Source organism: Bombina bombina, chromosome 1 (genome assembly GCF_027579735.1).
Source record: "Bombina bombina isolate aBomBom1 chromosome 1, aBomBom1.pri, whole genome shotgun sequence".
Lineage (NCBI taxonomy): Eukaryota > Metazoa > Chordata > Amphibia > Anura > Bombinatoridae > Bombina > Bombina bombina.
In genome coordinates, this window is record NC_069499.1 from 1,034,304,064 (window position 1) to 1,034,317,982 (window position 13,919).

Consider the following 13,919-nt stretch of genomic DNA (forward strand, 5'->3'; position numbering starts at 1 on the left):
GCAGGGAGTAACCTAAATACTATATATTTAAAATATATTTAGTGTTTAATGTCCATGTAATGAAACAATTATTATCAGCATTGTGCTGGTTAGTCTTATACTAGGCTGATCTCTCACATACCACATCATATTTTTAGGTACCTCACTACTATCTCTGGTTACCACCTCACAATGTCTGACATCAGAACCTTTGTAGATATTATTATAAGAAAAAGTTATTTTGATCAATGATATCATTCTTAAGTACCTCACCAAAAGCAAATAAGTAAAATAAGTATACCTTTTAATATTTTTATATAATTGTTTTTTGTTTTTTTTTATAAAGTTATACTCTTCTTATTCTAAGTATTTCTTTTATTGTAAATGTAAAGAAAGACAAACGACCATTTGTTCATTACATTTATGGTCTAGCCGTCTCCTGACATTAGGTATGGCTTAATGCAGCCAATGGGGCCTTATGCACATAATCCCCTTGGGTTTGTCAATAGGAGATTTATGGTTTTTGGGCTCCACCTTTGCTGGTTATCTGCTTTTGGACAACAAAGTCTTTTAGGAACAGAAAAGATTCATGCTGGCATTTTCCAACTTGCTGTGTTTTCTTATGACATCCAAATTGTCCAGAAGAAGAAAAAAGTGTTGCTGGCACTCTATTAAAACTCCAGCTTTATTTCACAATTTTAAAAGTTTACAAAGAACGACAGAGATCGGTCTTACGTGTTTGGGCGTAAAAAGCCTTAATCATAGACATGACCGCCATAAAACACTGCACACTTTTATAAAAACAAACCACTTTGTAATTGGACATTTCATGATCATGTTTTTAATAACACTGGTACTAGATTTACAGAGATATTGTCCAATATTAACTACACTCGAATCATTATCCTGAATTCATGTTTTCAAACTGCTAGTACTGTGGAACCACAGATATAAGAATATTCACGCTGATTTTTTCCTTCACACTTATACATTTTAACTAATATGTCTGCATTTCAGTCTTTTGCACTACAGAACAGAGCATATTGTTACATCGTTATTACTACTACTTTAATGATACCTTGTGATTACTGTATATCGCAAATGCAGAAATATGCACACTTATCTATTTACACTTATACATTTTTTCTCTCTACTGTGTCTGCATTCCAGTCCTGTACACTACAGAACAGAGCTAGCTATTACAGTATGATTACTTCTGCTCACTGATACCTTGTGTTTTTTTCGTTAATATGTGTGAGAGAATACGCAAAATATTCGCCTAGATTTAGAGTTTTTTCGGTAAAGACCCGCGTAGTTAACGCCGCTTTTTTTCCCAACGCACCCTTAAGACAACGCTGGTATTTAGAGTTGTCTGAGGAGCTGCGTTAGGCTCCAAAAAGGGTGGTAAGCAGCTAAAACGTGCTCGTGCACGATTCCCTCATAGGAAACAATAGGGCAGTTTGGGCTGAAAAAAAACCTAACACCTGCAAAAAAGCAGCGTTCAGCTCCCAACGCAGCCCCATTGTTTCCTATGGGGAAACACTCTCTAAGTCTGCACCTAACACCCTAACATGAACCCAGAGTCTAAACACCCCTAACCTTATACACACTTACACTTATTAACCCCTAATCTGCCGCCCCCGCTATCGGTGACACCTGCATTATATTATTAACCCCTAATCTGCCGCTCCGTACACCGCCTCAACCTACATTATACCTATGTACCCCTAATCTGCTGCCCCTAACATCGTCGACCCCTATATTATATTTATTAACCCCTAATCTGCCCCCCCCCAACATCGCCGCTACCTTACCTACACTTATTAACCCCAAATCTGCCGACCGGACCTCGCCACTACTCTAATAAAGTTATTAACCCCTAAACCGCCACACTCCCGCCTCACAAACCCTATAATAAATAGTATTAACCCCTAATCTGCCCTCCCAAACATCGCCGCCACCTAACTTCAAGTATTAACTCCTAATCTGCCGACCGGACCTCGCCGCTACTATAATAAATGTATTAACCCTTAAAGCTAAGTCTAACCCTAACACCCCCCTAAATTAAATATAATTTTAATCTAACGAAATAAAGTAAATATTATTAACTAAAGTATTCCTATTTAAATCTAAATATTCACCTGTAAAATAAACCCTAATATAGCTACAATATAACGAATAATTATATTGTAGCTATTTTAGGATTTATATTTATTTTACAGGCAACTTTGTATTTATTTTAACTAGGAACAATAGCTATTAAATAGTTATTTACTATTTAATAGCTACCTAGTTAAAATAATTACAAAATTACCTGTAAAATAAATCCTAACCTAAGTTACAATTAAACCTAACACTACACTATCAATAACTAAATTAAATCAATTAACTACAAGTACCTACAATTACCTACAATTAAATAAACTAAATTACAAAAGAAAACAAACACTAAATTACAAAAAATAAAAAAGATTACAAGAATTTTAAGCTAATTACAACTACTCTAAGCCCCCTAATAAAATAACAAAGCCCCCCAAAATAATAAAGGTCCCTACCCTATTCTAAATTAAAAAGTAAACAGCTCTTTTACCAGCCCTTGAAAGGGCTTTTTGCGGGGCATGCCCCAAAGTAAACAGCTCTTTTGCCTGTAAAAAAAAAAATCACAATACCACCCCCCAACATTACAACCCACCACCCACATACCCCTACTCTAACCCAAACCCCCCTTAAATAAACCTAACACTACCCCCCTGAAGATTTCCCTACCTTGAGTCATGTTCACCCAGCCGGGCACCGATGGACCAAAAGAAGTCATCCGGAGTGGCAGAAGTCTTCATCCTATCCGGGCAGAAGAGGACATCCGGACCGGCAGACATCTTCATCCAAGCGGCATCTTCTATCTTCATCCATCCGACGAGGAGCGGCTCCATCTTCAAGACCTCCGGCGCAGAACATCCTTCTTCAACGACGACTAGACGACGAATGAAGGTTCCTTTAAGGGACGTCATTCAAGATGGTGTCCCTCGAATTCCAATTGGCTGATAGGATTCTATCAGCCAATCAGAATTAAGGTAAGAAAAATCTGATTGGCTGATTGAATCAGCCAATCAGATTCAAGTTCAATCGGATTGGCTGATCCAATCAGCCAATCAGATTGAGCTTGCATTCTATTGGCTTATCGGAACAGCCAATAGAATGCGAGCTCAATCTGATTGGATCAGCCAATCAGATTGAACTTGAATCCGATTGGCTGATTCAATCAGCCAATCAGATTTTTCTTACCTTAATTCCGATTGGCTGATAGAATCCTATCAGCCAATCGGAATTCGAGGGACGCCATCTTGGATGACGTCCCTTAAAGGAACCTTCATTCGTCGTCTAGTCGTCGTTGAAGAAGGATGTTCCGCGCCGGAGGTCTTGAAGATGGAGCCGCTCCTCGTCGGATGGATGAAGATAGAAGATGCCGCTTGGATGAAGATGTCTGCTGGTCCGAATGTCCTCTTCTGCCCGGATAGGATGAAGACTTCTGCCGCTCCGGATGTCTTCTTTTGGTCCATTGGTGCCCGGCTGGGTGAACACGACTCAAGGTAGGGAGATCTTCAGGGGGGTAGTGTTAGGTTTATTTAAGGGGGGTTTGGGTTAGAGTAGGGGTATGTGGGTGGTGGGTTGTAATGTTGGGGGTTGGTATTGTGATTTTTTTTACAGGCAAAAGAGCTGTTTACTTTGGGGCATGCCCCGCAAAAAGCCCTTTTAAGGGCTGGTAAATGAGCTTTACTTTTTAATTTAGAATAGGGTAGGGACCTTTATTATCTTGGGGGGCTTTGCTATTTTATTAGGGGGCTTAGAGTAGGTTTAATAAGCCTAAAATTCTTGTAATCTTTTTTTATTTTTTGTAATTTAGTGTTTTTTTTTTTGTAATTTAGTTTATTTAATTGTAGGTAATTGTAGGTACTTGTAGTTAATTGATTTAATTTATTTATTGATAGTGTAGTGTTAGGTTTAATTGTAACTTAGGTTAGGATTTATTTTACAGGTAATTTTGTAATTATTTTAACTAGGTAGCTATTAAATAGTAAATAACTATTTAATAGCTATTGTACCTAGTTAAAATAAATACAAAGTTGCCTGTGAAATAAATATAAATCCTAAAATAGCTACAATATAATTATTCGTTATATTGTATCTATATTAGGGTTTATTTTACAGGTAAGTATTTAGATTTAAATAGGAATACTTTAGTTAATAATATTTAATTTATTTCGTTAGATTAAAATTATATTTAATTTAGGGGGGTGTTAGGGTTAGACTTAGCTTTAAGGGGTTAATACATTTATTATAGTAGCGGCGAGGTCCGGTCTGCAGATTAGGGGTTAATACTTGAAGTTAGGTGGCGGCGATGTTAGGGAGGGCAGATTAGGGGTTAATACTATTTATTATAGGGTTTGCGAGGCGGGAGTGCCGCGGTTTAGGGGTTAATAACTTTATTAGAGTAGCGGCGAGGTCCGGTCGGCAGATTTGGGGTTAATAAGTGTAGGTAAGGTAGCGGCGACGTTGGGGGGGGGGCAGATTAGGGGTTAATAAATATAATATAGGGGTCGGCGATGTAAGGAGCAGCAGATTAGGGGTTCATAGGGATAATGTAGGTTGCGGCGGTGTGCGGTCGGAAGATTAGGGGTTAAAAATATTTAATATAGTGGTGGCGATGTGGGGGGACCTCGGTTTAGGGGTACATAGGTAGTTTATGGGTGTTAGTGTACTTTATAGCACAGTAGTTAAGAGCTTTATAAACCGGCGTTAGCCAAGAAAGCTCTTAACTACTGACTTTTTTCTGCGGCTGGAGTCTTGTCGGTAGAGGCTCTACCGCTCACTTCAGCCAAGACTCTAAATACCGGCGTTAGGAAGATCCCATTGAACAGATAGGATATGCAATTGACGCAAGGGGATCTGCGGTATGGAAAAGTCGCGGCTGGAAAGTGAGCGTTAGACCCTTACCTACAAGACTTTAAATACCAGCGGCCGGCCAAAACCAGCGTTAGGACCCCTTAACGCTGCTTTTGACGGCTAACGCAGAACTCTAAATCTAGGCCATTGTTAGCAATACTAAACAACATTCAAAAGGATCAATGAAATCAGATTATAGAAGAGAAACAGACAACATCAATTGTCCAGTCCTGCACCAGAAAGCTGGGGACTGAGTCAATTAAGGACTTTGGTATTCTGTGTGTCAGTATTTATATAATACTCAGGATTCTATGTAATATAATGTGAATTGTATAGAAAATTGATGCATTCATTATTGTAGTCAATAGTGCTTGGGGAATAGCAGTGATATATGGCACCATTAGAGGGTGCTAGATTAGTATATTTGGGTAGGTGTATATACTTGTAGGGTGAAGGAGGTAAGCCTATAGGACCAATTATTTTGCATTCACCTGTTTATTATGAAGTTGAACCACTAGAGGTCAGTATGCTGTATTATATAGTGGATAATGATAGGTAATCACACAGGTGTATTGCATTAAGGTGCCTCTGTTTGACTTTAAATGTAGTAGGTATCTAGTGTTATTTTAACATGAATAAGGGGTAGGTATAGCCCGAAAAGCCATGGATGTGTGTTCTTTGTCAATAAACTGTGACCCTTCTTCATGTGCTGCTGTTTGATTGATGGGGTGGCAGTCCCATAACTGCGTGCACTGAGCCATAGGTGTGCTGGACTCTGTTTAGAGTTGTTATTCTGTGGATACAGTAAGTGGAATTGGCAGTGGAGTTAAACATATTTTTGGGTGGCGCTGTGTGGCATGTGACCATGGCTAGATCGTTCAGGGCTTATAGAATTTCTCCAAATAGTAACTAGAAACCAAACGTGCTTTTTCATAGTTCAGGTTATCGCAGATTCCATTATTCCTGATTGTTTAACACAATGATCTAAAAGGGTGCAGCCCACACTACTGAATCCTGCAGAAAACAAGACATAGATTGAGCCATAGTAAAAGGAAACCCCTAAAGCTGTACATGTAAAATAAATCTTAAATATATGGAATCAGAAGGAACAATCTTCTTTGTAAAAAAAAGGAGCAGACTTTTAGATAAGTAAAAAGCAGCAGCTGAAGAGAAACACTGTCATTTACTTTTATGTCTGCTTTATAGGAAAATAAATTGTGTTTCCTTCTAGGTGTTCCCATCCTGCGGCCACATGTTTAGCTATTCTTGATTGGTATCATATACTATTATCTTGCTCTGGCTGCTTTTGGGTGTCACATAAAATGAATGTTATCCTTTTTATTGAAATGTGTTGCTAAATGTGGTAATGGTTTACACATGTTTGTAGAAAGACGGAATTAGATCACTATAAATTAATACTGTTTATTTTAAACACTGAAATAATTCACTATATCACACAATTTTAGCCTACAAATATGCAATACAGGGTATCTATCTATCCTTTATTATATAGTTATTATATAGATCTTTTTGGGGGGGCATGCTAACTTTGTAACTATGAATATATGGCTCATGTGGATTCATTAATGATTTGATATTTGGTCAGACAATTAATAGAAGGATGGAATTCAGCTTTTATCCGAATGCGGAAGTAGGCAGCTGTTTGTTTGTTTTTTTTGTTTTTTTGAGAGACGCATTTATTCTGGTGAAAGAACAAGACAGTAATATCTGGATTTGCACACCCCCGGTAAATAACCATATTTACTAATCAGCTGACTATTTCACCTGTGCTCCAGATCAGATATGCTAAAAATCTGGCCTGTTAGGGAGGCCTGAGGGCAGGTTTTAAAACGCCTTCTCTAAGCTGAAATATTTACCATCCAGCATCTCCTCCCTCTCTTGCCCAGACCTGGTGGCAATACAATTCTGTGCTAAAAACAGCTGTTGATAAAGCTGCCCCCTCCAATGTTCAGCATGTATCTTGCACTAGATGGCAACTAAAACACACCAATAAGAGCTGCTATTTCCAGAGATCTTCAAAGAGCGCTGAAGGTCAGTGAGACAATCATTTACCCAAGATGAATTCCTTCATTTTGATCTCGTCGTACAACTCTGCCCTCAACCTGACCAAACAACTCTATATTCCTCTCTGCTCGTATTAACTCTTAGTCTAATCCCAGAAGGGCTGAACCTTTAACGCCCTCCTCTGTCTACCTGCTACCAAACTTACAACCTAAGTTATCACAACTAATTATAGCAATACAATCGACACAATAGAAACATCTCTTACCTCCACTACACTCTTTTACTTTGCCTCTGTAAGAGGCTGTTATACTCCCATCTCCTTCCCACTGCACAACCTGTCCACTCAACCCCATCATTTCATGGTACCTTCCTCTGCTTGCTTAACCCCTGTCTTATCTTTTTACCCAGTCTCTCACTACTGACATATTTTCTGATACATTAAAGTATGTGCTAATTAGACAAATCCTAAAAAAACACTCAGCTCTGCAACTTACTGTATCAGTCTATCTCCTTCAAATTGCCTCCAAACTATTAAGACGCTTAATCTATAATCATCTATTTCATTCAATTAAAGGGCCAGAATATTAAAAAAACCCAGAGCATGTACTTTCAACACTATCAACCCTACACTACTGTGTATTAACCCCCTCCCCCAAACAGCCACACTAGTTGCACATCTGAGTCATGCGACTAGCTCTGCTTCTCTATAGGTGTCATTTATTTTGACTATTATGGCCCTTTAATGCTTTACTTGATCCTCTCCAATCTGTTTTGTACCCTTAATGCGCAACAGAAATTTCTCTAACGAAGGTAACACATGATCTTCTATCAACAAAAGCAAAAGGCCACTATTCCTTATTCATTCTTCTAGATCTATGTACCCCTTTTGACTACCCTCTCCTCTTACAAATTGTTAATTTTTCTGGTACGTTTTTCTTACATCTTCCTTTGAATTCCAGTACAACTTGTATGCTGATGATACCCAAATCTATCATCTCCTGCTATCTTTCATATCATTTGTTTATCATTTGTTTGCACTACCACCAATCCAATCTCTCAAATACCAAGCTTCTTCTTATTCTCCCCTTCATAGACATCCTACACCTGACATTTATCTTACTGTAGGAGACTGTTTTTAAAACATCACTCCAGGTCAGCTGTATTGACATCTACTCATATGCTACACATATTACAAGCTCTTACCAAAACCTGCTGTGTATACCCTTTCCCTACCCAAGAAACTACAAAAATAATATTTTGCTTATTTTCTTCCATGTTGACTACTGCAAACTATTCACAAATGGCCTTCTCAAATCCCATCTCACATTCATTTTCAAGGTATTTAACTAGAAAGCACTCTGCCAGTGCCTACACTGCCGTCCCATATATTTTAAAATACAGTTCAAACATTGACCTTAACATACAAAGCTCTCAACAGTCTCACTCATCTCCACCTACTCCCAGACTTGCATCCTTTGTTTAACTTCTGACCTACATCTCTCTACTACTATTACTACTTCCCTCTGCCTCCTCCAAGACTTCTCAAATGCTGCTCCTATCCTCTGCAGCTCTCCACCATCAGACGATTTCCAACCGTGTATAGTTCCAGGAGCTCTTTGAAAGCTCACCTATTTAGTGAGGCTTACTATCTCGCTAATCATAGTGAATTTTGTACAAACATCATTAAATAATATCTACAGGATTAGAAGACACCCCATAGAATCTGCTCCTATATCTCTGAGCACAAATTACTTTTTTATCTATGTTCCTTAAAACCGATAAAAATGTTTTTCTGTCACTGGGGAGCACAACCAAATAGAACATAATTTTTTGAATGAGGCCCAGATATTCAAAACCTGTCTGCTCAGGTAAGATATTCTAAACTGATCCCCCAGCACTGCGAGATTTCTAGTGACATTTTCAAAAGGCAGATTTTGCATTAGGCATTCCTTGCATTTCTGTGAAGGATAGACAAGCCCAGTGCAATATAGAACTGCATAGCATTACAGTTCTACTGCATTTACACTTTGTGCTTTCTTTTTTATATCACATTACACTTCAGATAAAATTTTATTACATTTAAACTTTGCACTTTCTATTTTGTATTTTATTTTGTATGCAGCAGTGTATTTAGGTTTGTGATTTTTCAAATTCCGATTATAGTGCTGACTTCACAGGGGCAGAACGCACTGAATTTTCTAAGAAAAGAGGAGGAACCTGGAAATCCCAGAGAGATGAGAGATGCCTTCCATAGAGAGCAATGAAGCTCTCTGGGATACAAAATTTCACATGGGAGAGAGAAGATAACTGTAGGACCCCTGGGTCTGATATAAAGGCTCTATTTGCATCAATTCCAAATTAAACTAAATATTTTCACTACAATTTAATTTGGTTTTGTCTATATCTTAGTATATATTACTTTTCTGTTAGTTAAAATAAGTGTATCTTGAATTTTGAGCAAACTTCACCTGCATAAAGCTGGTGAGACAAATTAGTGAGACCAGCTTGTTTAACATGCTTAGAAAATTTCACAAGACTTGTGAGAGATCTTCAGATATATCCTGTTCAGCTCAGTCAACTGCTTTGTCAGTTTACAATGGAGAAAGTACAAAGTGCAATGTAATTTTATACAAAGTAAGTTATTAAAGTAACACAAAAACTTTCATAGCATAATCAGAATGTGTAAAAACACTGCTATATCAAAATTTAAATGTATTTAAATACAAATGAGAAAGAGCAAAGCTTAAATGCAATAATACTGAAAGGACACAATCTGAAATGTATAGTTAAATACATAAACTGTAATGTAATGAAATTCTCATATCATGCAGTGCTATATTGCTCTGTGCTTGTTTCTGCTTCACATACATAAATGAGAGAGATCTCGCCGTGCTGGAGAGTTCTGCCCTTTTTCTTTAGAAAATTCAGTGAGCCTTTGTGATGCCTGAACTACAATTGCTACAACATGTTCAATAAAATTGTTTTGAACCTCCTGCACAGCCATTTCCATACTATGGTTTTGTCCAAACAGAGGACCTTTAAAAGGATATTTTACTAAACAAAAAATAACACATCTGTTTCATCGAAAAGACAATATTTTAAAATGTATTATAGTGTTTTTTATAGTGTTATTTGTGGGTTGTTTTTTTAAACTGATGCTCCTGCATAAAACAAACTTGTCCAGTGCAATCTGTCCCTTTCCGCCAGTGAGCAATAGATAGTCAGGTACTTGAACAATGAAAATAAACAGAATATTCCTTATAGTTTACTTTACATTTATAAACATACAGTGCCTTGCAAAGTATTCAGACCCTTGACCAATTCTCACATTTTAAACAGTCTATATATTGAACTTCTTTTGTGTGTGATTCTTTATATGAAAACCTTTAATCTCAATAATAAGTATTTTAAGGTGACATTCAACCCTTCTGCTCTGGAAGCACCATGTTTATACAGCTACTAACAAAACTAGCCCTAATAACAATATGATTACAATTGGTCTATACGTGTGAGACATTAAAGTATCTATAATTTCTCTCTGGATAGGGATCATTGGTCAGGCTGCAAATCTGAAGGAAAATTTGTCAATAAAGAACATTTATAGTAAATAGAGAACTCAAAATCCATCAGTTAGGTAAAGGAAAGTAATATGAAACTGTGTGGACATCCCAGTTAGCACTGTTACATAAATTACCCTGAAATGGAGGCTACATCACACCAACTAGACACTGCTGAGAAAACGTTGTCTACAAAGACTCTGCAACCAAGTAAGGAGGGAACTTTGAGGGGAACCAAGGAGTCCTAAATTGAGGTATTTGTTCAACTATATTACCTTTCTTCGAGGAATATAACAACCCCTTAAATAACAGGGTATTCCACGACACACAAAGAAGAAACTACGATAATAAGGTACCTTATCAAAAATGTATCTACATCAGATTGTGTTGAAATATAGTCTAAACGGTCTTTGAGATTGGCTCATGTTGATATAAGCTATATAATTTTTGGCACCATCAGACCCTCGCCTCATGTATCAAAACCAACATTTGATGGCAATTAACTTCTTATAGTAGGCATTTTATACATCATATTCTATGGGAGACGTCCCTTGTATTTTAAAGTGATATCTATTTAATAAAAATTGTGTACATTTTTACTTTTAAATCAGAATCAGTGCATTATTCATTTATCATTTAATACATACTATACATTATTTTGTGGTAATTACATTTTATATAGACCTGTACTTGTTAGCGCTGTCACTCCCTTTGTATATACTGCCCATACCTCAGCAAAAACTATCCCTACAGTGCAGTATGGTTATACTGCCCATACCTCAGCAAACACTATCCCTACAGTGTATGGTTATACTGCCCATACCGCAGCAAAAACTATCCCTACAGTGCAGTATGGTTATACTGCCCATACCTCAGCAAACACTATCCCTACAGTGTATGGTTATACTGCCCATACCGCAGCAAAAACTATCCCTACAGTGCAGTATGGTTATACTGCCCATACCTCAGCAAACACTATCCCTACAGTGTATGGTTATACTGCCCATACCGCAGCAAAAACTATCCCTACAGTGCAGTATGGTTATACTGCCCATACCTCAGCAAACACTATCCCTACAGTGTATGGTTATACTGCCCATACCTCAGCAAACACTATCCCTACAGTGTATGGTTATACTGCCCATACCTCAGCAAACACTATCCCTACAGTGTATGGTTATACTGCCCATACCTCAGCAAACACTATACCTACAGTGTATGGTTATACTGCCCATACCGCAGCAAACACTATCCCTACAGTGCAGTATGGTTATACTGCCCATACCTCAACAAACACTATCCCTACAGTGCAGTATGGTTATACAGCCCATACCTCAGCAAACACTATCCCTACAGTGCAGTATGGTTATACTGCCCATACCTCAGCAAACACTATCCCTACAGTGTATGGTTATACTGCCAATACCTCAGCAAACACTATCCCTACAGTGTATGGTTATACTGCCCATACCTCAGCAAACACTATCCCTACAGTGTATGGTTATACTGCCCATACCTCAGCAAACACTATCCCTACAGTGTATGGTTATACTGCCCATACCTCAGCAAAAACTATCCCTACAGTGAGGTATGGTTATACTGCTCATACCTCAACAAACACTATCCTTACAGTGCAGTATGGTTATACTGCCCATACCTCAGCAAACACTATCCCTACAGTGCAGTATGGTTATACTGCCCATACCTCAGCAAACACTATCCCTACAGTGAGGTATGGTTATACTGCCCATACCTCAGCAAACACTATCCCTACAGTGAGGTATGGTTATACTGCCAATACCTCAGCAAACACTTTCCCTACAGTGCAGTATGGTTATACTGCCCATACCTCAGCAAACACTATCTCTACAGTGTATGGTTATACTGCCCATACCTCAGCAAACACTATCCCTACAGTGAGGTATGGTTATACTGCCCATGCCTCAGCAAATACTATCCCTAGAGTGCGGTATGGTTATACTGCCCATACCTCAGCAAACACTATCTCTACAGTGCAGTATGATTATACTGCCCATACCTCAGCAAACACTATCCCTACAGTGCAGTATGGTTATACTGCCAATACCTCAGCAAACACTATCCCTACAGTGAGGTATGGTTATACTGCCCATACCTCAGTAAACACTATCCCTACAGTGCGGTATGGTTATACTGCCCATACCTCAGCAAACACTATCTCTACAGTGCAGTATGGTTATACTGCCCACACCTTAGCAAACACTATCCCTACAGTGCAGTATGGTTATACTGCCCTATACCTCAGCAAACACTATCCCTACAGTGCATTATGGTTATACTGCCCATACCTCAGCAAACACTATCCCTACAGTGCAGTCTGATTATACTGCCCATACCTCAGCAAACACTATCCCTACAATGAAGTTTGGTTATACTGCCCATACCTCAGCAAACACTATCCCTACAGTGCAGTATGGTTATACTGCCAATACCTCAGCAAACACTATCCCTACAGTGTATGGTTATACTGCTCATACCTCAGCAAACACTATCCCTACAGTGTATGGTTATACTGCCCATACCTCAGCAAACACTATCCCTACAGTGTATGGTTATACTGCCCACACCTCAGCAAACACTATCCCTACAGTGCAGTATGGTTATACTGCCAATACCTCAGCAAACACTATCCCTACAGTGAGGTATGGTTATCCGGCCCATACCTCAGCAAACACTATCCCTACAGTGAGGTATGGTTATACTGCCCATACCTCAGCAAACACTATCTCTACAGTGCAGTATGGTTATACTGCCCATACCTCAGCAAACACTATCCCTACAGTGAGGTATGGTTATACTGCCCACACCTCAGCAAACACTATCTCTACAGTGCAGTATGGTTATACTGCCCATACCTCAGCAAACACTATCTCTACAGTGCAGTATGGTTATACTGCCCATACCTCAGCAAACACTATCCCTACAGTGCAGTATAGTTATACTGCCCATACCTCAGCAAACACTATCTCTACAGTGCAGTATGGTTATACTGCCCATACCTCAGCAAACACTATCCCTACAGTGAGGTTTGGTTATACTGCCCATACCTCAGCAAACACTATCCCTACAGTGAGGTATGGTTATACTGCCCATACCTCAGCAAACACTATCCCTACAGTGAGGTTTGGTTATACTGCCCATACCTCAGCAAACACTATCCCTACAGTGCAGTATGGTTATACTGCCCATACCTCAGCAAATACTATCCCTACAGTGCAGTATGGTTATACTGCCAATACCTCAGCAAACACTATCCCTACAGTGAGGTATGGTTATCCGGCCCATACCTCAGCAAACACTATCCCTACAGTGCAGTATAGTTATACTGCCCATACCTCAGCAAACACTATCTCTATAGTGCAGTATGGTTATACTGCC